The sequence below is a fragment of the Triturus cristatus genome, chromosome 1_2, assembly GCF_964204655.1.
Source record: "Triturus cristatus chromosome 1_2, aTriCri1.1, whole genome shotgun sequence".
NCBI classification, from domain to species: domain Eukaryota; kingdom Metazoa; phylum Chordata; class Amphibia; order Caudata; family Salamandridae; genus Triturus; species Triturus cristatus.
The window spans coordinates 384,141,574-384,162,878 of NC_140580.1; the positions used below are offsets into that span (position 1 = coordinate 384,141,574).

A 21,305-nucleotide genomic window follows, 5' to 3' on the forward strand; every position below is an offset into this window, starting at 1 on the left:
AGAGGAACCCATTGGAAGCTGTACAAGACCACAGAGACAGCACTGTGCGTCGTAGTAAGGGGGTTAACACCGCAACCAGGAGGTGATATGTGTTTGCCTCACTCTGCAATATTTAAACAACAAGCAAAGCGGTTTCCCTCATAGAATACGGTGAAAATCACCAAAAACAAATTGAGGAGGAGTTTCACAGTAAGAATAATCTGCCCCGTACTGAGAAGACGCAGGAGCAGGGTCCTGAAACACAGCTAACCAATACCGCTTAAGAACTAGGGGTCAAACGCAGCTAGACAGACAGGAAAAGAGTGAGGACCAGACAGGTATAGAAGAACTCGCTCAGGAAAATAGGGAAACGACTGTTAGGGAGCCTGAGCAGGAACAGTTAAGGAAAGAACAATATACTCAGACAGAAGAAAACCAAAGCCCCAATTCTGAGTCGGAGGAGGGACAGCTAGGTTTTAGAGAAAACGTTAAGGCAGAAGAAGGTAAAGAGGTAAAAAGAACTGAACAGGACCAGATAGGCATAGAAACGCAAGTTCAGGATACAGAAGAAAAACCAGACATCACTAATCCTGAACAGGGTCAGATTGAGATAGATGAACCCATCCAGGCAGAACAGGCCAGAACAATAAGCACTGGACAAGGTCAGATAGAGAGGAAATCTGAAGATGAAGCTGATCAAGTTGTGCCGAAATCTAAAGAAAATAAAAGGAGTCTTGAAGAATCTGGCAGTGCAGTGAACTTTAAGAAAAGTCGAAAAGGTGATAATTGGCCAAGAATTATCAAGAGATTGAGATATCGTCTTAAGACAACCAGTGAAGAACCTGATCAAGTAAACAAAGTAACCAGTCAATCTGGACCTTCTACAGTAACGCCAAAAAGAAGGAGTCAAAGATTGAAGACATTGAATAACAAGTTCAAGGGCCCTGAGTGGACATATGTTATTCTTGAAGTCTTTGAAAATCTCAACTTAAATGAAGAAAGTGATTAAGGGCTGAATGTTGAACAAATTGATGAAGAAGTGAGACAGACTTGAAAGAGAGAAGACGCTTAAGGTGTTATCTCATACCAAGTTCTGAATTAAAGAAGAGAACAATCTTCTTGTCCAAAAATGTCAGATAATATAGTTGCTGGAAAACCAAAACAAAGCTGTATAAAGAAGTGTTGTAGAATCTGTGTATTTAGCTTAACATTAGTCCCCATAATGTGGGTAATATTAGCAATAGCTATTCTTTATTTGATGGTTACGAACAAACAAAATAGTACTAATATACATACAGAAGTAGCAAACTTTAAAGGAGATAGAGTAGACTTAGAAACACCAGATGAGTTAGATTAGAGGGCGGAGTCTGTAAAATGTTGAAAGCGCAACATTGTTGCACATATATACCTGACAAAAGTGTAGAGATTGGAAGGTATATTAAAAATATTACACACTTGGAAGAGGATCTGAAACCACTGGAGGTTGACAGTGTATGAAAGGAAATAACCAATAGTTTTTCCACTATTAGTAGTTGGTTTTCTAACATAGGTAAGAGTATCTTAGGTCAAATATTATTGCCAATCATGGGCATAACTTTATTAGTTTTGATGATAATGTGTTGCCGCAAATGCCGTGGAAAAAGAAAGAGGTACGAAGTGAATGAGAAGGGGAGGAAAAGAAAATTAGAAGAAATACGACTTGAAGAATTGAAGGGAAATATCTACAAAAGAATTAAAGGATCACAATTTAAGAAGGATACAGGAAAGAGTAAAAGATTTGAAGACATTGAAATGGAGAATGCTAAAGTTGGCATCTGATTTAATAGAAGCTAGTGATGGCATAAAATGCCATCAGAGAGGGGATTGATGGAGCAAGGATTCGTATAAAAAGACACTTGCTCGTATGCAATCCTCTCGAATAACTTGTAACATTGTAACCAACCTGCCTGTGAATACTAATTTTGCACCACATTTTGCATAACGTAACAAGGGGAAGCTTTTCTATGTGCTTTACTAATAAGTAACCCGAGTGTCCAAAAATGGCCGCCAAAAACGGGGGAATTCTTCTGCGCAAGCCTCTACTACGGATGTATGACGTTACAACGCACACTTTTACAACGCATGCACTTACAACGCATTTTTTACAACGCATAATCCATTACAACGCATGACATTACAACGCATGACACTACAACGCATTTTTAAAAAATACCTTTACAACGCATTTCCATTACAACGCATAATATTAAATTACATTTAAGGTAAGTATTAGATAGTATAGGGGTAAAAGTTACTTTACTAACTCCAGGGGGTGCAAAAGTAGGGTAAGTGTTGGATAGTATAGGGGTAAAAATTACTATTCTAACTCCAGGGGGTGCAACAGTGGGGTAAGTGTTGGATAGTATAGGGGTAAAAATTACTATTCTAACTCCAGGGGGTGCAACAGTAGGGTAAGTGTTGGATAGTATAGGGGTAAAAATTACTATTCTAACTCCAGGGGGTGCAACAGTAGGGTAAGTGTTGGATAGTATAGGGGTAAAAATTACTATTCTAACTCCAGGGGGTGCATCAGTAGGGTAGGGTAAGTGTTGGATAGTATAGGGGTAAACATTACTATTCTAACTCCAGGGGGTGCAACAGTAGGGTAAGTGTTGGATAGTATAGGGGTAAAAATTACTATTCTAACTCCAGGGGGTGCAACAGTAGGGTAAGTGTTGGATAGTATAGGGGTAAAAATTACTATTCTAACTCCAGGGGGTGCAACAGTAGGGTAAGTGTTGGATAGTATAGGGGTAAAAATTACTATTCTAACTCCAGGGGGTGCATCAGTAGGGTAAGTGTTGGATAGTATAGGGGTACAAATTACTATTCTAACTCCAGGGGGTGCATCAGTAGGGTAAGTGTTGGATAGTATAGGGGTAAAAATTACTATTCTAACTCCAGGGGGTGCAACAGTAGGGTAAGTGTTGGATAGTGTAGTGTAATATTATGCGTTGTAATGGTATGCGTTGTAATGGTAGTATGCGTTGTAATGGAATGCGTTGTAAAGGTATTTTTTTAAAATGCGTTGTAGTGTCATGCGTTGTAATGTCATGCGTTGTAATGGATTATGCGTTGTAAAAAATGCGTTGTAAAGGTAGTGCGTTGTAACAGTTGCGTTGTAAAGGTTGTTCCCCCTCTACTACATCTGCGTAGTATGATGTCTGCAATAGCTTTTAATATGGCTGCTCGAAACCTTCGCATTAAAGCACATGCTGCGCTGAAACTAACTTATGGAAATTTTACTAAGCTAATAATGCAAAGGATTTATTAAGTAAATGGGGTTAGAGTAGAAGTAGATGGTATACAGTGAATTCATTTAATTTTGTACTCTAACATGTTCTTCTCTGACTTTATTAATAGCTCGTATTTGGGCCTCAGAGGTTGACCACTTCTTTGTTTCCTTGTGGCAACTACACATGAGCCCCATCTGCTTGTCCTGAGACCAATGAAGTCATTGGGTGACTGCCAAACCCTAAGCCCAGCAAGGACATGGGAAGAACAACTTTTGACCCTACAAGAGGAAAAATATGAAACATTGTTTTACAGATTTATCGATCTACATATAAAACGCTTGTGGGAATAAAGCTTGTGGGTATTAAAATTAAGGGGCGGGGAGCTAGACAATAGAACTAAAGAAAATTATTGCACTTAGTATAGTGTGATGACCTCACCACACTGCTTGGCCCAATCAAATTGCGGGTGAACATGGAATTGAAACATTTGGGGGTGGATCATAAATTTGAATTGGAATAACAGAGGTAAGTTCTAGATAGTTAGACACACTTGACCCACGAGATGCTGATGCTATGCTGAGATGCTGCCTGATTTTGCTGCAATCTGACTGAAGAATCCAACACTAGGGAAATTCGCAGAACAACCGAGGAGGCACATCTAGGAAGGGGTCCGGACGAGACCGAGCCGGGGAGAGTAGCACCAGAGAGGTGTGTAACTCTGGCGGTACACTAGAAGAGGTGACCTTCCCGGTACTGAACTGGTCCTGAATCCTTGACACACTGATGTCGGGGTCCTCACACCTAGGTAAATATAATTGTGGGGTTAATGCTCCGTATTTGCTCTCTATTCCTTCTCTCCTCAGGTACTGTCATTGCAAGAATTAGATTAATACAAATTGATTATAAACTAACTGTACTATTTTTCCTGATGGAGAATTCTGGTATATCTATGTGTATTTTGATTTGACTCACAAAATGATTAATTCAGATAAACTATTAAAACTCCTTCTGAGTCTGTGGTTCTTTGAATAAAAGATAAATGTATTATTGTATTTCCCCCTATTCTAATCTACTACTAGATCTTTCGAACGTGCATTTATTCAGGAGACAGGAATGGTAAGAATACCGGTGTAAAGTTTTCCTAGGGTAATCAAAATTGATGACCAGTGGATATTTGCTAGCTCATTGAGTGTATGAATGTATATGGGCCCAAATGAATGTTGTGTGTATGAATGAGTAGAGCTGGTAAACTCCACTGCAACAGTAGCTTATTGAAACATTTGTCATACCTATGTGGCTGCTTTAAACCCTAATGGATTACTTTGGCAATTTCGATGAGCCTTAAGTGTTTGCTAGTTTTAACAGCTGGTTCTTTTTGTTCATTATAACTCATTGTTTGTTAAAATACGTCAGGCTGACTTTCAATAAAAAGTCTTCAAAAATACATTGACTAGATATCATATTCAACGTTATGTAAAGGATATTGCTGGAATTCAGCATGAGACATCAATTTACACTTAAATATATTGGCTCGATCCCCAAAGCTTTATTTGTCTGTAAACATATGCTTACAGATGACATTGCCTAGGGATTCCAGGAATTCACAAATGGATTCTTGGCATGTGAAAATTGATTTATTACTGCAGATTTTTTTGCCACTAGTTTGGAGTAATCTGCAATAAATCCCACATAAGGTGTGGGAATTGAGAGTTACATGGCACAGTTTGCCATGTAAGTTAGAGATGGTGCACAAACATTTGTACATTTGTGAGCATTCACACAAACTCTGATTCAACCTCTTTTGCCCTGGATGTTATTTTTGCTATATCGAATAACACATACTGGAATGGAAGCCCTTTATAAGTATAGTGGCAACAATTCTAAACTTGGCTAGTAATTCTACTGCATAGGCAATTTATGTCTTCAAAAACACTATTTTCTATATCTAATATTTTAGGAAGGATTGTAGTGGCACCTAGTACTATATTAGTTTTGAAAATAATACACATTAATTCAAATTGCATTTCAGTAACCAACTAATTGTACAAGGGCAAAACAACTTTTTTTAGCAACTAAATACTTTGGTGGTAAGCTTTTTTTACAATCAATGTCCAATAATTATCTGCAACCTCTTTCATTACAATCAAATAACTTACTTTGTATTCTCTTCTCAAGAATGGGTCATTATGAATTGTCTTTGAGTTGAAACAGCAACAACATCACCTGAAATAATAAAAAGAATAATTAAAAAACATTAATCACTCTATTTTTGTAAATACTCTTGTGACAATTACAAACCAACCTTGATGATAGTGTTGGACCATACAGTGTTACCCGCTTTGTATCTTATAAGTATACTGAAAAATACATATATAGTAAATCCAAAGGTTGGCCACAGGGCCTGGTGTGTGGTCAGTCTCAGTTTTTTTTCAAGGATTTGCAAATGTAAAAAATATGTGTGCCCTTGTTGGACATTTTGCTTGATTTGCGGACCAGGCACCCACTGTATGTCCAATGAGGTTCTAAGACCTCCTCCCCCCCACTTGCAATGGGCTTATGGACTGAGGGTCTGGATTGGAGGGCCTGAGAGGCCATACCGGGTGCCACAAACTCAGCCCACGTTCCTTGACCCCTTTGACAATATCATCCTCTTTACATTTAGAAATCAGGGGGGCTCCATTGGGTCATTCTCACTTCAGTCAGGGGCTCAGAGGATGCTCCCCCTTCCCTATTTATGACTCCTTCATTTGTTTTCTGCTTTATGCAGCCAAATGTGAGTATGCAAACCTGAAGTGGATCAGCCTCGTAATTTATGATATCACCAGAGCCTTGATATCAATATTGGACTATATTACACAATTATCCATTATATATTCACATAGATGTATATATTTGTGTGTGTGTGTGTGTGTGTGTGTGTGTATATATAAATATGTGTGTGTGTGTGTGTGTATTCCAGAAAAAAACAAAAGGTAAAGTGAAATTAGAGTTAGGTCTTGAAATGGGTTAAAAACAAACACTTATAAACGAATAAAACACTGACATTCTCCATTTATAGTTCAGTGAACTAACTATAACTTGCCCCCTGCTGTGCCATGATTATGACATCACATATTACATTACATATGACATGTTAAATACCATCATTGGTGCTATTATTAATGACATCTCTGATGATATCATCTAATAAATGTGCCAGTTTGCTACACACTTTTCATACCGGGAAGTATTCAATGAGGTATATCTACACCCAACTATATAAAACGTGTGTAATGCTAAAGGGTGCAACCGTTTGCAAGATGCAAAATGCATAACACGAAACACATCTATGAAATCACATACAATCAGTAGATATTATGCTCTTTTTTTACTAGTATTCAGTTAGCACTCTCGTCTGTGTGGGTGTTCCTGGACCTCCACCCTCCCCCCGGCCACCCCGCCTGCTGCAGTCCATTTTGCAGCTACTGACTGTTAGACCTGGCATCTTTTGGTTTCCCCTGTCTTTCTGCTTTCTGACCTCATAGTTTTGATGGTGAGCTGGACTTTGTTTTTTCTGATTTAGTGTATCGGTGCACTGTCTCACTGCAAGTGCTCCTGCTGTTAATTGTGTTTATGGATTAGTGTTTCGATGATTCCGATATTTGATTTACTAGTAAGACCCTAGTCAGACCCCCCAGGATATAGCGGCATGGATTAGCAAATTTAGCGGCACAAATATGGAAATTTAGCGGCACAAATATGGGAATTTAGCGGCAATTTAGCGGCGTTTTCTTTGGCAGTTTATCCTACAACAAACACAGATCTCTTTGTTTTTTGAGTTATTTAACACCATGAAGCTATGTATATTTGGTTTATTTACAATGTAGAGACTTTGTTTGTCTTCAAGACTAAAAATAGGACATAAACAGCATAGTTGGGAGTTTTGTTTAATAAAAAGAATCGATTTCTACCCAAAGAAACCCTTTTTGCAACATTAATCTATGCTCTAATGTTTGCTTTGCAGTGTGTATGCAGCTCTTTGATGAAAGTTAATACCTCGTTGTTCTATATTAGGACTTTAAGTTATCAATTGCAAAGAACAAAAGGACATCTCTTTTAAAAGCAGAAAACCTGCTGATCTATTTACATTATATGCACTCTGTAATCTACATGGTACACGTTTCTGCAGCAGGCATATTAACACTCTGCACTACCTTCACATAAGTCAAAACATTAACTATACAAAACTTTAATCTCTCTCCACGAAGAACATTAATCACAAGAGTTAACTTTACATTTTTGTGAGGCCTGGTAATTGCCGGAGAAAAGGAACCCGGCAGCAGGTGCTTTAAAAACATAATAAACTTGCAAGTATGGTGCCCCCAGGAAGCCAGCACCCGGTGCGGTAGCACCGCTCGCACCGCCCTAGAGCCGGCCCTGGGTGCCAGATTAAAACAGGGTTTGATTGGTTGTGGTTTAAGACGGGGCAGGGTAAAGTGACATTTAGGGCTAGGCCAAGAGGATATAGGGCCTCTTCAGCGAAAGGTGGGTAGCGAGCCAGACCTGTTGGTAGGCCTTAGGTTTTTGTAAATGGCTATAAGAAATGGGCATGGTTTAGGGCCTTTTGTGGTGATGCTGATTAAAAGTGGGGGGTTTACATGCTGGTCAGGTAGCCTTAATGGGTCAGGTCCATGTTTATATACACACAGATATTTTAAAGATATTTGTAAAGTTAAAATAAGTGGATCAATCAATGTTCTAATAATGTATACTTTGCGGTGTGTATGCAGTTCTGGGATGAAAGGTAATAGCTCGCTGTACTATATTAGGACTTTAAGTTATAAATTGCAAGTAACAAAAGGATGTCTCTTTTGAAAGCAGTAACCTGCTGATCTGTTTACATCATACCCACTCTGTAATCTACTTGGTACACGTTCTTTGCAGCAGGCACAGAACCCTCTGCACTAACTTCACCCAAGTCAAACCCTGAACTACACAAAATGCTGATCTCTATCCAGGAAGATAATTAATCACAGGAGTTATCTTGACATTTATGTGAGGCCTGGCCATTGCTCGCGGAAAGAAACGCTGTGGCAGGTGCTTCAAAAGCCTAATAAACTTTAATTGACGGAGCCCCCAGGAAGCCAGCACCCTAAAGCCGGCCCTGAATCAGAGTGCAACGTATAACTATATACAATCTACAGCCCTTCTGCTGCGGCGGCCAGCACGGGTCGATCCTTCACTTTTATTGCCTGTGGAAGCAAATGTTAAGGGCGAGAGACGCCTCCCAGCTCACATCAGCTTACCTGGGCCTCTGGGCCTCCCGAGACGACGACGACGACGATCCGACGATCCACCACCAGCCAGACAACGATACAATGACGATCCAGACCAGCAGCGCCGCTCCAGACCAGGTGAGTCGCGTCGTCATCGAGTTGTCAGCACTGCCTGCTGTGAGGACCCCCCCCTAACCCCCTTCTATTGTTCTATTGGGCCAGTGGCTCTTGCCACGGGTCCAATAGACCAATAGAAGAGGAAGAGAGGCGCGTGATCTGCTGTCTGCTGCTGGATGGGGGTGGGATGCCGCCAGGATGCCAGGATTTCGCGGGCACTTTTGTAAAAATCGCGGCATTTTTACAAAAGTGCCGATTTCGCGATTTTTTTGCAAATCGCGAAATCGCGAAATCCTGGGGGGTCTGCCTAGTATGGGCACAGTGTGTACCCAGGGCCCGTAAATCAAATGCAACAACTGGGCACTGATTGTGCCACTCACACATGTAGCCTTTAAAAGGTACCTCAGACCTGCCACTGCAGTGTCTGTGCAAAGTTTTTACTGCCATGTCGACCAGAGTGTTTAGGCCTGGCAAGTGGGTGCACTTGCCAGGCCTAAACACTCTGGTTTCTTACATGTAAGCCACCCCTCAGGTAGGCCCAAGATACCCTCATGGGCAGGGTGCAGTGTATGTGAAAGGTAAGACATGTACTGGTGTGGTGTGTTTTACATGTTCTGATAGCGAAGGCCTATATATTTCCTTTTTCACTGTTGCAAGGCTATCTGTCAGACATGCTAACATGGAAGTTGCTTTGTAACCTCTTACAAGCGGAACTTTCCATTTGGGCAAGATAGAGAAATGGAGTTTAGGCTTCATGAACTCACAATTTAAAAATGCATCTTTTAGCGAAGATGATTTTTATGTTGTGTTTGAAAATGCCACTTTTAGAAAGTGCGCACTTTCTTGCTTAACCATCCTGTGTGCTTCTGCCGTTTGTGTTTTCACCATCTCGGTTTACAGTGACATGAGCAGGGATGTGCATTCACACTAGACAGACACAAGGGGGCGTTGAGGTGTGCCCTTCCTTTCCTGGGCGACTCATAGCCATGTTGATTAGAACTGGCTGCATTTAGAGTAGTCGGAGAAGTTGTCACTTTCTCCTGAATAGACTGTGACTGCCTTCCACAAAGCTGTCTCCACCTCCTGGAGTGAACCTGGTCTGAGCAAGGCAGAACTGGTTTATGTATTGCACTGGAATAATGTTTGGGCCAACTTCAAAGGGAAATGTGGTACAACAATTGGGGCGCTGACCCCAGAACTTTGGAACTCTTTGGGATCAAGAAACCTGCCAAGAAGAAGAGCCGGTGAAGCTGTGAGGAAGGACTACCACCTTGCTGTGTGCTGGGTTGGCCTACAGTGGTTGCTTCTGTCTTGTGCAGGGAAAGGACTGGACTGAACTTTCTGCACTTTCTTCTGCTGAGTATCTCCGGGGGCTTGAAGTAGAGCTTGCCCCTTGTTCAAGAAGTCTCGGCAACAGCAAAGACTTCACCTGCCTCTGGGTACCACCTCTGGGACCATTTGTTCCAGTTGCCACAGAGGGAAACAGCAATCCAACACCGTCACTAAGCCCGCCGGCAGTTCCTTGACCTGAAGGCACCGCAGCACTTAGCACCGCAACCCTGGTCTCACCGACGATGGCGCCCGCTGCCGTCACCGAGCCGTTGCTTGCACCATGAACTGTGGGAATCGCACTCTGCAATGCCTCGCTTCACTGCGCTGTATCGCCAACGACGATGCTGCCAGCTGACATCACCGCCGCTGCCTGAACCGTGGTTTGGGGTCAACACTAAAAAGTTAGACGAAGCACAGCATCGTCCTACACCAAAGTCTCAGCTCACAGATGCCAGCCCCATTGACTAGTGATCCTCAACAGATGCCATTGTTTGCACTGTGACCATCAGCACTGCGACACACACCACCCCACTTCGCACCACAGCACTAGTCTCACAGAGGCCGCTGGAATACCACCACCGAGCCGTTGCCTGCACTGCAACCTGAGGGTACCGCATGCTGCCCCGCTCTGCTTCACACCGCTTCACACCACTCCGCTTCACACCGCAGCCTCGACATCAATTGCAGATGGCTAGCACCACCACAGTCTGCCGGAACAAAAGGTACTGTTTAAGGGTCTTCTCATAACGCAGCCGGCAGTAGTACTACTGTGTTCGGCCGGACCCATGGGATTTGTTGGTCCACACCTCTGTATTAGCCTCGGACGAAGCTATTCACTTTAAGCAACTATTTCTAAAGTCTATTTTTGATTATTTATATTCTTGAATATCTGTATGTTGTATTTTACACAGATAAATATTGTCTATTTTTCTAAAGGTGGTGCAATGTCCTTTTGTAGTGTTTTCACTGTATTACTGTATGTTATGTGCAAATGCTTTACACACTGCCTCTGAGATAAGCCTGACTGCTCATGCCAAACTACCAAAGGGGTGAGCAGGGATTATTTTGGAAGTGTAACTTCCTTATTCTGACTAGAAAGAAGGGCCCCTAATTGGATAGGGTAACCACCTGCCAGCTAGAGACCCCTATTTCTAACACTGGCCCTGCCATGTGCTTGTCCCTAGATACAGAATGTTGGTACTGTAATGTTCATTAGAACATGCTGGCAACGCTGCAGTTGATCACTAAGGAATTAACTGAGAGGGTGCAGCTGATGTTGAAAGTACATGTTTCAGTCTGTATGTCCGACTGATTTACTGACATGTATGATAAAAACACTAGAGAACTAATTGTAAATGTGTCCTCATTTTAGCTTGCCAGAGCACCAACGATAAGTTTGTGAAACATTAACCTCCTCATTTTGTTCATTTCCGAATGCTTTCAGTTTTAAAGCTGTGAATCCATCAAGATGGCTTCAGGTGTGCAACACTTTTGTGATACACAGAATGGCAGTCTTTATTTTCACATGGCTGAGGTAGATAGTATGATTTTATAGAAAATGTGCTCTCATCTAAGCTTCTGCAGTACCTTCCATAGCCTATATGTAAAAATAATGGAGGAAAACTGTTTTCTCTCAAACATGGTTCATCAATTCTCAGCAGAGTATCAGCATTTTCACTGGGTAATTGACCTAAGAAAACTCAACAAATCCAAAATGTAGTATGGTTCCACCAACAAATTGTTTATAGTGTGGATAAAATCTGTTATCATCCTTTTTATGTGCTGCTTGTTGTGAGCCTCAAAAACTGGCTTTCTCTAGAATGCATTTCAAAGAGTCATCAACTTGTGATTGAGACATTTAAAGGGCGCCCCACATTGTTGTAAATGTTTTGGCTTAAAGTAGGGTTCCTTTGGGGCCGCCGATTGTGCTCATCCTACCCACTGATATATATATATATAAATATACATACATACATATATATATATTCACTGAAAAAACCATAGGTTTCAGACATGTTATAGTTAGCGGAAATTTTACTGATAAAAAACCAATGAAATTCCCCCGTTATAGTTAGTGCAGGCAACTATAACTCACGCGACCGCAATCCTCTGCTGATGCTAATACTGTATTTAGACACTTATTTGCCCATGTCTTCTTCCATAAATTTTTAGCTATACATATATTAGAAATATTTTTTTTTCATAAAGACACATATGTCATCAGCAGAAGATTGCGGTCGCGTGAGTTATAGTTGCCTGCACTAACTATAACGGGGGAATTTCATTGGTTTTTTATCAGGAAAATTTCCGCTAACTATAACATGTCTGAAACCTATGGTTTTTTCAGTGAATTTGCAAGGTTTTTTAAATGCTAATTCCTAACTATAACGTGTGTGAAACCTATGGTTTTTTTCAGTAAATTTGTACTGTTTTTTAAATGCTAAGTTACTTTACGCCATTCGTGGTGTGCACGCCCACTTAACGCAGTTCGTTCCGTGCGCGCACGGTGCGCTTCGCGCACCGTGCGCGCACGGTGAGCATGCGGTGCGCTTCGCGCACCGCGCGCCCACTTTACGCAGTTAGTGCCGTACACGCAAGGTGGGCACGCAGTGCGCTACGCGCACCGCGTGCCCACGTTACGCACCGTGCGCACATGGAGGACATATTATGCGCTTCCTTGTGATAGGTAATCTGTTAAATTTAATTTGCAAGTGATGACAATAATATGCCATGCACAGAGAGTTTTTTTTTTTTTATTAAAATTTTTAGCGTAAGCGCACCGTACGCGTACGGTAAGCGTAATCGGCGAAATTTTCAAAAAATAAAAATTTACCGTTTTTGGCCTTTGAGGACTCAACTAACATGGCTATGTGCATGGGCGCTGTCTAAACAGCCCCTTTATATGTTTTTTGCCTTTATTTACAGCCCCCCCCTCAGAGTGCGAGAGAGAAAATGGCGGCCGCCGCTTCCTGGTTTCGACCGATTCGAATGTTTACTTAGATGTAACAGCCAATCAGAATCGCGCTCGCGCACGCCACCGTACGCGTACGGTAAGCTTACGGTAAGCGTACCGTAAGCTGGCTCAGATATATATATTGATTTAAAGGCTATTTTCTCAGAATCTACTGAACAGATTTACACCAAACCTACAAAAGGCACTTCCTTGACCTGAGGACTACCTTTCTGCCAAATTTCTAGTAATTCTGTTCAGCCGTTCGGGCTGTAGCCCTGTCTAAAGGTCCTATGGAAAAATGCATGGGAAAAACGCGTTTTGGGACCCCCCTTTTATCTCAGCCCCCGCTTGACGAATCCCCCCGAGACTTTCAGGGTAGGAGCAGAGCGTAGCGCCCCACCTATTTTGAGAAATTCGCGAGGATTCGTCGACCGGCGCCAAAGTTATTCAAAATAGAATGTTGCGGATTTCCTATGGAAAAGGGGTCCTAACTATAACTACCTACTGGCGACCGCCAGTAGGTAATATATATATATATATATATATATTCCATATGCAACTGCTCCCAGTTGAAGACACCACACACAACGTTTTGCTTTCACCTTTTATTGTCTGGGAGGCAGCAGCAGGCTAAGACACATCCATCACAGCATCGAGTAACACCATGTCTGCCATACGCGTTTCGGATATGTTCCTTGTTCACTGGCTGGCGTATACGGGGGAAAGGAGCAGCTTAGTTGATTTTAAACAGATGGTTTCAAGTGGTGTTCCCGCCCCACTGGGCGTGTGCTTGCTAGGCACTCTGGGTGACGTAGTCCTTTGCATAGTGCTGTCCATAGGGGTTGTTGCTTTACCTTCACCTCCCCAAATACAATCCCGTTGGGTCGTTGTGCGGAAGAATCCCGCTCGCTGCTTTAGTGACGCCTACTCCAAACAGGTACGTTGTTCCGTTGTCTGTGCTGTTGAGCACACGGACCTGCTTTGCACACAGTGGGGTGTCCTCGTGGTCAGAGCGGACCACAAATATTCCATATGCAACTGCTCCCAGTTGAAGACACCACACACAACGTTTTGCTTTCACCTTTTATTGTCTGGGAGGCAGCAGCAGGCTAAGACACATCCATCACAGCATCGAGTAACACCATGTCTGCCATACGCGTTTCGGATATGTTCCTTGTTCACTGGCTGGCGTATACGGGGGAAAGGAGCAGCTTAGTTGATTTTAAACAGATGGTTTCAAGTGGTGTTCCCGCCCCACTGGGCGTGTGCTTGCTAGGCACTCTGGGTGACGTAGTCCTTTGCATAGTGCTGTCCATAGTGGTTGTTGCTTTACCTTCACCTCCCCAAATACAATCCCGTTGGGTCGTTGTGCGGAAGAATCCCGCTCGCTGCTTTAGTGACGCCTACTCCAAACAGGTACGTTGTTCCGTTGTCTGTGCTGTTGAGCACACGGACCTGCTTTGCACACAGTGGGGTGTCCTCGTGGTCAGAGCGGACCACAAATATTCCATATGCAACTGCTCCCAGTTGAAGACACCACACACAACGTTTTGCTTTCACCTTTTATTGTCTGAAAGCAAAACGTTGTGTGTGGTGTCTTCAACTGGGAGCAGTTGCATATGGAATATTTGTGGTCCGCTCTGACCACGAGGACACCCCACTGTGTGCAAAGCAGGTCCGTGTGCTCAACAGCACAGACAACGGAACAACGTACCTGTTTGGAGTAGGCGTCACTAAAGCAGCGAGCGGGATTCTTCCGCACAACGACCCAACGGGATTGTATTTGGGGAGGTGAAGGTAAAGCAACAACCACTATGGACAGCACTATGCAAAGGACTACGTCACCCAGAGTGCCTAGCAAGCACACGCCCAGTGGGGCGGGAACACCACTTGAAACCATCTGTTTAAAATCAACTAAGCTGCTCCTTTCCCCCGTATACGCCAGCCAGTGAACAAGGAACATATCCGAAACGCGTATGGCAGACATGGTGTTACTCGATGCTGTGATGGATGTGTCTTAGCCTGCTGCTGCCTCCCAGACAATAAAAGGTGAAAGCAAAACGTTGTGTGTGGTGTCTTCAACTGGGAGCAGTTGCATATGGAATATTTGTGGTCCGCTCTGACCACGAGGACACCCCACTGTGTGCAAAGCAGGTCCGTGTGCTCAACAGCACAGACAACGGAACAACGTACCTGTTTGGAGTAGGCGTCACTAAAGCAGCGAGCGGGATTCTTCCGCACAACGACCCAACGGGATTGTATTTGGGGAGGTGAAGGTAAAGCAACAACCACTATGGACAGCACTATGCAAAGGACTACGTCACCCAGAGTGCCTAGCAAGCACACGCCCAGTGGGGCGGGAACACCACTTGAAACCATCTGTTTAAAATCAACTAAGCTGCTCCTTTCCCCCGTATACGCCAGCCAGTGAACAAGGAACATATCCGAAACGCGTATGGCAGACATGGTGTTACTCGATGCTGTGATGGATGTGTCTTAGCCCGCTGCTGCCTCCCAGACAATAAAAGGTGAAAGCAAAACGTTGTGTGTGGTGTCTTCAACTGGGAGCAGTTGCATATGGAATATATATATATATATATATATATATATCTCACCCAATGTGCCTTGCGCATAGGAGGTCACTCGACATTGCTTCTCTGTAGAATGCAGCATGCCGTCTTGTTTCCTTTAAAATTGTATTCAATGCCGACGCGTTTCAGGATATCAAATCCCTTCTTCATGGGCAGCAAACAAGCAACTGAAACTCTCGTGGTAATAGTGTTTCCTTTTTAATTACTTCATTGGTATGACCGCCCCCAGTGGGCGTGTTTGTCCATTGCCTTCTGGGACATTGAGTCCTACCATACGAGAGGAACTGTTTCCTTTGGTAAGGTCAGGTACATAGTTTGCAATAACAATCCTTATTAACCTTTGTAGGTGGAAACATGACTGCAGGCTTGATTTGCATATGAAGCGCTGTACTGTCAAAGCCCTGAAAGTTCAGAACTGCAGTCTCACAAGCTGGTTTGCACGTCTCCCCCAGCCTGTGATGGTGCTCCTCCCCACGGCTGGCCGCCGTGTAAAATCTCTCACCCAATGTGCCTTGCGCATAGGAGGTCACTCGACATTGCTTCTCTGTAGAATGCAGCATGCCGTCTTGTTTCCTTTAAAATTGTATTCAATGCCAACGCGTTTCAGGATATCAAATCCCTTCTTCATGGGCAGCAAACAAGCAACTGAAACTCTCGTGGTAATAGTGTTTCCTTTTTAATTACTTCATTGGTATGACCGCCCCCAGTGGGCGTGTTTGTCCATTGCCTTCTGGGACATTGAGTCCTACCATACGAGAGGAACTGTTTCCTTTGGTAAGGTCAGGTACATAGTTTGCAATAACAATCCTTATTAACCTTTGTAGGTGGAAACATGACTGCAGGCTTGATTTGCATATGAAGCGCTGTACTGTCAAAGCCCTGAAAGTTCAGAACTGCAGTCTCACAAGCTGGTTTGCACGTCTCCCCCAGCCTGTGATGGTGCTCCTCCCCACGGCTGGCCGCCGTGTAAAATCTCTCACCCAATGTGCCTTGCGCATAGGAGGTCACTCGACATTGCTTCTCTGTAGAATGCAGCATGCCGTCTTGTTTCCTTTAAAATTGTATTCAATGCCGACGCGTTTCAGGATATCAAATCCCTTCTTCATGGGCAGCAAACAAGCAACTGAAACTTTCGTGGTAATAGTGTTTCCTTTTTAATTACTTCATTGGTATGACCGCCCCCAGTGGGCGTGTTTGTCCATTGCCTTCTGGGACATTGAGTCCTACCATACGAGAGGAACTGTTTCCTTTGGTAAGGTCAGGTACATAGTTTGCAATAACAATCCTTATTAACCTTTGTAGGTGGAAACATGACTGCAGGCTTGATTTGCATATGAAGCGCTGTACTGTCAAAGCCCTGAAAGTTCAGAACTGCAGTCTCACAAGCTGGTTTGCACGTCTCCCCCAGCCTGTGATGGTGCTCCTCCCCACGGCTGGCCGCCGTGTAAAATCTCTCACCCAATGTGCCTTGCCCTTACCAAAGGAAACAGTTCCTCTCGTATGGTAGGACTCAATGTCCCAGAAGGCAATGGACAAACACGCCCACTGGGGGCGGTCATACCAATGAAGTAATTAAAAAGGAAACACTATTACTACGAGAGTTTCAGTTGCTTGTTTGCTGCCCATGAAGAAGGGATTTGATATCCTGAAACGTGTCGGCATTGAATACAATTTTGAAGGAAACAAGACGGCATGCTGCATTCTACAGAGAAGCAATGTCGAGTGACCTCCTATGAGCAAGGCAAATTGGGTGAGATATATATATATATATATATACATATATATTATCTACTGGCGGTCGCCAGTAGATAGTTATAGTTACAACCTAGTTTCCATATGAAATCTCAAAATTCTATTTTGAATAACTTTGGCGCCAGTTGACGAATCCTCGCGAAATTTTCAAAACTAATGGGGCGCTCCGCTCAGCTCCTACCCTGAAAGTCTTGGGGTGATTCGTCAAGCGGGGGCCGAGAAAAAAGGGGGGTCCCAAAACGCGTTTTCCCCATGTTATTTTCCATAGGACCTTTAGACACAGCTACAGCCCGAACGGCTGAACAGAATTACGTGAAATTTGGCAGAGAGGTAGCCATAAGGTCAAGGAAGTGCCTTTTGCAGGTCTGGTGTAAATATGTTCAGTATTTCCTGAGAAAATAGCATTTAAAAGCATATCAATATCTATACGCGCGCACCGTGCGCGCACTGTGTGCGCACCCTGCCGTGCGCGAGCGCAATTCTGATTGGTTGTTAGATGTCGGTAAACATTCGAATCGGTCGAAACCAGGAAGTGTCGGCCGCCATTTTGTCTCTCGCAGTCTGAGGGGGTGAGAAAAAAAGGTGGAGAATGTGAAAAGGGGGCAGAGTGGACAGTTCCTGACCCCCTAGCCTTGGTCAGGGGGTCACAGAAGGACCCCCAAGGGAGAAAATGTTTTTTTTTTATTTTAAAAATCGCGAGGTGCGTGCACCCTGCGCGCACGGCACGCACTGCGAACCGTTGGTTCTCGGTGCGCAAAGTGCACCGAGCGCACCTCGCGATTTAAAAAAAAAAATAATAATTTCACGGTGCGCGCACGGTGAAAAAACCTGAAAGAAAAAAAAATTAATAACGCGCAGGGTGCGTGCAACTCGCGATTTAAAAAAAATAATAATAATTCACGGTGCGCGCACGGTGAAAAACCTGAAAAAAAATAATAATAAATACATAACTTAGCATTTAAAAAAACGTACAAATTCACTGAAAAAACCATAGGTTTCACACACGTTATAGTTACGAATTAGCATTTAAAAAACCTTGGAAATTCACTTAAAAAACCATAGGTTTCACACATGTTATAGTTAGCTGGACATTTCACTCGTAAAAAACCAATGAAATTCTCCCGTTATAGTTACTGCAGGCAACTATAACTCACGCGACCGCAATCCTCTGCTGATGACGTCAGATATTACATCACTGATGACATATGTGTCTTTATGAAAAATAAATATTTGTAATATATGTATAGCTAAAGATTAATGGAAGAAGACATGGGTAAATAAGTGTCTAAATACAGTGATGTAATATCTGAGTGAAATGTCCAGCTAACTATAACATGTGTGAAACCTATGGTTTTTTAAGTGAATTTGCAAGGTTTTTTAAATGCTAATTCGTAACTATAACGTGTGTGAAACCTATGGTTTTTTCAGTGAATATATATATATATATATATATATATTCACTGAAAAAACAATGGGTTTTAGGGAAAGTTATAGTTAGTTGGACATTTCACTCATACGAAACCCGTGAGATTCCCCTGTTATAGTTAGTTCAGCTAACTATAACTCGCGCCCCCACAATGCACTGTTGATGACGTCACATATTACATCACTCATGACATGGTCAGTGACATCACTGATGATATCTCAAATGACATCACTGATTACATCATCCAGTGACTGTGTGTTTCTGTAAAGTTTAAATATGTTTAATATATATAGGGAAAGGCGTATTGATGAATGAGTGGGTGTATAAGTGTCTGAATGGATGATTTAGTAGGTGCGTGACTGACTCTATAAGAGAGTGATTAAATGTATCTTACTGAATGCATGGGTTAGTGACTAAACTGTGTGAATGTCTGTATCTGTCTGTTGGTGTGTAAGCGGCTGCATGGGTTTGCGAATAGCTACATGAGTGTCTATATATGGGTTATTGATTGGTTGTCTGAGTATCTGTATGGGTGCCTGAGTGTTTGTGTGGGTGGGGTGTGTGTGACTCTCTGCATAGATGTGTGAGTGGGTGATTCACTGGGTGCATGGTTTGAAGAGTGCATCTGTGATGGACTGTATGGGTGGGTGAGTGTGTGTATAGGTGTGTTAGTGAGTGAATTTATATCTCAGTGGTATATGTGTGAGTGCCCTTTGGCGTGAAGGTGGCCCTTTCTGTGACCCGGTGAGGATGTACGCATACCGTGTGACGCACGAGGGTAATGCCGCGGTTCACCTTCCATACCCACCTAAATGGCAGGTGCTTGTTGTCCGGTAGGAACGCAGCCTCTTGTACAGGACAGCCTCCCCAGGAGTATGGTGCGGCGACGGGGCTCTGCCACGGCACCCAGCATGCCAGTGCTGGGCGTTGCGAAGACCAGGCACGAGGCGGGCCCCTGTCAACGAGGACCCTTCTGCGCCGTTTTCCTAGAACACAGTGTCGTCAAATCCACCTGTCGCAACGTCGTGTCCTTGTCTGGTGCAGCGCATTGATTAGTAACTTGGAGGAATCCCCAGAATCCGCCATGCCAGCCTGATCCCACCCGTTAAGTAAATGACAGTAAACATAAACCCAGCCCTTCCTGCAGGTGCCCTCGCCACTTTCTGGCTGCCAAAGTTCATGGGAGGTGGCAAGCTCTATGGGCCAATGTGCTGGGTGGTCCTCATTGGCATGGTGGTCATTATACAAAGATCTGTTTTTTCAATTGACCTCATGGCAGGAGAGCGCCCCCCCCCCCCCCCCTCCAAATGGAAGTATTTAAGGCTGGCATTAGTTTTCCACAGAGCATAGAAAATACACTGGAGTCTAAGGCAGAGGGAGTTGGAAGGCGAAACCCTTTTTTTACCCTAGTCAAAAATTGGTATTAATACTGTATTCAAACAATTAATAATCCCTTAGGCCAATCACAGGGTTACACAGCATTTGGTGGCTCATTGAGCTGAAAACTAAAAGGTGACATTTATTGTGCTCTGAAGAGAACAAGTTCAAATTAAGGTGAGTCGACCCTCCACCCTACCTAGGTCAGTAAATTGAGACTACTGGATTGTCTTATAGCAGCACAATTTATTAGCAGTGTAAAGTGCTTAGAAGCAAAAGAAGAGTTTTTTGAAGCGCTATATAAAAAAGTTATTATTGGTGTTATAATCTAGAATTACTCTTCGTCTGCTTCGTCCGGCGTCCGTGGTAACCAGTAGAATGCATTGTTCAAAATGAAAACACTCGCGTAGGCCATCTGGCCTCCAATTGGTCTATTAAAATCACAACCCTTCAAAGCCAAAGTCCTATTTTGAATTATGCATTCTCATTTTTTCTGCTCCAATTAGCCAAGGCGCTGGGATAGTCTTGTGTTTACATTTGAATCCAAAGCGCCAAATCCAACACGAGGATTTGGCTCCTGGCTAAGGATGGGAGCAAGCTAACCCTGTCTGCTTTAAAGGTTGTGAGGAGAGAGTCTAGGAATGGAGAGCGCTTTATAGCAGAAGGAAGGCCCCGGCTGTGGCACTGACACTGGGCTTCTTGTGATGGAGACTAGAGCGGGGGCTGGGCCTCGGCAGTTGGTACCCCCAGGGGTTAGCCACACAGCAGACATTCTGAGCCCCCCTGCCATGACAGATGCTTTTGAGCCGTTGCAGCACATGGGTTACAGCACGCGCAACCCCAGTTCTAACATCTTTCTTACATAGAAAGGGTACATCACAGGCAGCTGAAGTGAGCAGTCCTCACACACAATGACACAGAGGTGCAGCACAGGCACCAGAAATTAGCAGCCCTCACACACAGAGGTGCAGCACAGGCACAAGAAATGAGCAGTCATCACACACCGTGGTGCACTATATGCACCAGAAGTGAACAACCCGTACTCACAGAGGTGAAGCACATGCGCCAGAAGAACATTTGGGGCTCCAACACTTATTCTTTTCAATTTAAGCACTCGAGGCATGACACAGGAAGTGACAGTGTAAGGATTTCTCACACAGAACAGCTAGAGCACATGCAGCACAGCAGGTTTAACACGCACATAGATACATACGGCACAGACAGCCTCATTGCAAGCTTCCCCTCACA

At 43.5% G+C, this 21,305-nt stretch overlaps 1 protein-coding gene across 11 annotated transcripts in view; it reads right to left on the reverse strand.

Annotated features, from left to right (window-relative positions):
• Positions 1–21,305, reverse strand: part of SLC16A12 (solute carrier family 16 member 12) — an 818,036-nt gene that overhangs the window by 529,352 nt on the left and 267,379 nt on the right. For 10 of the 11 annotated variants that reach the window (XM_085605243.1, XM_085605235.1, XM_085605227.1 and 7 more), the window contains exon 2: positions 5,411–5,477. The exons of the other annotated variant lie outside the window; for it this stretch is intronic. The gene's annotated coding sequence lies outside the window, so the exon portion shown is untranslated. The remainder of the gene's footprint in view (positions 1–5,410; positions 5,478–21,305) is intronic. 11 annotated transcript variants of the gene reach the window in all.